The sequence below is a fragment of the Tupaia chinensis genome, unplaced genomic scaffold, assembly GCF_000334495.1.
Source record: "Tupaia chinensis unplaced genomic scaffold, TupChi_1.0 Scaffold000093_1, whole genome shotgun sequence".
In the NCBI taxonomy this organism is placed as follows: Eukaryota; Metazoa; Chordata; class Mammalia; order Scandentia; family Tupaiidae; genus Tupaia; species Tupaia belangeri.
The window spans coordinates 10,259,854-10,263,163 of NW_006159555.1; positions in this window are offsets into that span (position 1 = coordinate 10,259,854).

Sequence of the window (3,310 nt, forward strand, 5' to 3'; positions counted from 1 at the left end):
AAAAAAAAAAAAAATACGAACAAGTGGCTAACAGGAGACCTAAAGGATTTAAACAGGGGAGTGATGTGGCCTCCACTTGCCACTTACAAGAAGGCCTGCAGTTGCTAACCAAAGGATGGTTTGGAACGAAATCAGGAGGCCTGAGAGGAGGCCATGGAAGATAAAAAGAGGCTGGGTACAGGGTAGTCAATGTCTAGGAAGGGAGGAGAATGTGAATTTGGGACTTAGGAGGCACAGTGAGGACAGGTTGGTAAGAAGCAAAGAAGCTGAACTGAGGTGAGCAGAACTAAGTGGCAGAAATGAACCTGATGTGGGGGTCAGGGGCTAGCAGGCCAATTGCTCTCTGAAGGCCTATGTTCTAAGGACAGGGGTGGGGTGGGCGGTGCAAAGAGCTTCACATCTGGTGCACCAGAAAGGTGTTGTGTGTGTGAGACCCGGTATGCTATCTTCTCTTCCCAGACCAGCCTGACTGCTAATTACAGGGCAGCTGCCAGTGACCAGCCCTAGGGGAGAGCAGTCACAGGGGAAGGATCTGGGGGAGGGGACAGGCTTTAGCAGGAAGCTCTGCAGTCAAACTTCAGGAATGATTTCCTGAGGTTCTTTAGACTTGGGCTCCAGGGAAACCCCAGGAGGTGTTGAGGGGTGGAGGGAAAGGCATAATGGAGAGGGACTGGAGAAATGCCAGGATGCTCTAACTATCTTTTTTATCCACACTGTTGTCAAGTAGAACATGAGCTGGACCTCCATGCTCCCTTGCTCCTTCAGTCAGGGCCCATCCGTGGCCTCTGCAGTCTTTTAGGAAACCCAAGTTCTATACTGTGGAGGTTTCTAGGATGGGAGAATAGAAGACAGCTGGGTACTGCCATTTTTTTTTTTTTAAGGTTTTTGCCGTAGAGTGCATGTGCTCTCCTGACAGCAACAGAGGACAGAGACAGTGAGAGGGATAAGGAAAAATCACCCTCTAGTGGGGAATGGCCACATCACAATTCCTTCTCTTCCATTCTCCTCCTGAGATTTTGGGAATACACGCACATGTGCCCAATATGATTTTTTTTTTTTTTGAGAGAGAGGTTTTCTGCTATAGGGCGCGTGTGCTCGCCAGACAGACAGAGAGAGACATAGAGACAGAAAGTGAGAAATCATCCCCCAGGGGGGATGGTCATGCCGCAATCCCTTCTCCTCCATTCTCCTCTCGGGATCTTGGGCACGCACGCACACACGCCCAGCGTGAGTTCTAAGCCACCAGGTCCGGGATGCGAACCGCAGTCGACTACGTGGGAATCCAGCGACATAGCCATTATGCTAACTGCTGGTTCCCCCCAATATGATTTTTAAAAACTTTTTAAAATAAATTTTCAGTATAGGGCACATGTGCTCACCAGAGAGAAACAGAAAGCAAGAAATCACACACCCCTCCCCCGAGTGGGGATGGCCATGCTGCAATACCTTCTCCTCCATCCTCTTGGTATCTTGTCCCCTCTGGATCTTGCATGTGCACACACACGTGCCCAGCATCACTTTGAAGCCCCCAGGTCTGGACCTCTGGGACTCAAAACATGGTCAGCTACATGGGAGTCCAGTGACATAACCATTATGCCATCTGCTGGCCCCATGCCTGATGTAATTTTCAAGCCACTATGTTCAGGAGTTCAGTACCGTAACCACTATACCATCTGTTGCCCCCGTGCTGGGTTTCTGCTATTGAGGCGCTCCCAAGCCAGGGGGTAGAAGAGATTCAGGCTTGAGCAGAGGTGACCAGAGTCCTCACACTCCCTGCCCTACTTTCATCCTTAACCTGCTCTCCAACTCTTGCTGGTTACAGCTGCGTTCAATGGCCTTGGGCAGAGGGAGATAGGGAAGCTACAATAGGACAGGGGCTTAGGTTTTTCCTTCCTTCACAGTCTCACTGGAGAGATCTTTTCTTTTTAAAAATTTTAAAAGAATTATTTTATTTAACTTTATTTTTACTTACTTATTTTAATTTGACCAGACAGGGATAGAGTGAAAGAGAGAGAGAGAAACAAGCTGCCAGGTCCAGGACTCGAACCATGGTAAGCCATGTAAAAATCCAACCCCCGTAAGCACCACGCCACCTGCCGGCCCCGCATTGGAGAGATCTTCAACTCAGACATCTCCACTACTTTATTCCTCCTCATCCCACACAGGCCTCAGAAAAGCAGGGCCCAGCAGCAGGTGACTTGCCTGGAGCCAGGACACCTAGATTCTCTGTTGCTCCAAACTTTACTCCCTGTGTGACCCTGGACAAGTTCCTACACCTCTCTGGGCCTCATAAACCAGAAAAACTATCCTCCCCTCCCAGAAGCCAAAGTGGGAGAAGTCTCTTGGTCCCCCTTAGTTCCCTGGGGCAGTGTGCTATGCCTTCCTCTCCTCCCTTTCTGCAGGAGGCTGGGCAGACTGGGTTGTCCTGTGCAGGATAGGGGTGACTCAAGAGCCCCAGGCTTCCCCTCCCCCTTATCACTCACCTGGATTAATCTGTGACTCACAAAGCCAGTACCGGATGTTGGGAGGGGGTTACATACATATATGTTGCAGGGTGGGGGGTGGAGTGGGGGGAGTGGTGGGGTGACTAGCCCAAATTTGATTTTATGTCAGGGACTGAGCAACCTTCAGGACTACAATGAATGTTACCTGCTGTATAGCCCCCCTAGGCTTTGGGGTCTTGCTCAAAGGAGATGAGCACAGGAACATAGCGCCTTCAGTAAAAGAACTGTGATTTAGAGGAGGCCGTCAGATACCACAGCCAAAGAGAAGGACCCTTTGAGAATTCACTAAATGGAACTACATAGAGAGGCTTAAGGACTAGTCAGAACAGGGGAAACTGAAACTTCAAGAAGGAAGCTTTACTGAAAGTCACAGGAAGGAATCCAGGGGACTTGCCTCCTACTTGAGAGCTTCTTCTCTTAATCTGCTCTCCAAAATTAGTACAATTTCCCCTTTTGCAGCAAACCAGGGCTGAAGACAAAAATTTGCCCAGACAGGGCTCAGCTGGTAGCACAGCAGCTAAAACACATGAAGCTCTACCTGACCATCTCACACGGGAAAGTTCTCTATTCATGTCCAGAGACCTCCCTGAGTGTGCCAAGCTGGTGCTTGACCATGGCTTGATGCTGGCTGAGAACTGGTATTTATCAGGATGTTAGGATCTTGTCAGGGGTGCTGTCTTCCTCACTCATGGAAGACAAACTTTATTTTTTTTTCTTTTTTTTTTTTTTGGAGAGGTTTTCGCTACAGGGCGCGTGCGGTCGCCAGACAGGCAGAGAGAGACATAGAGACAGAAAGCGAGAAATCA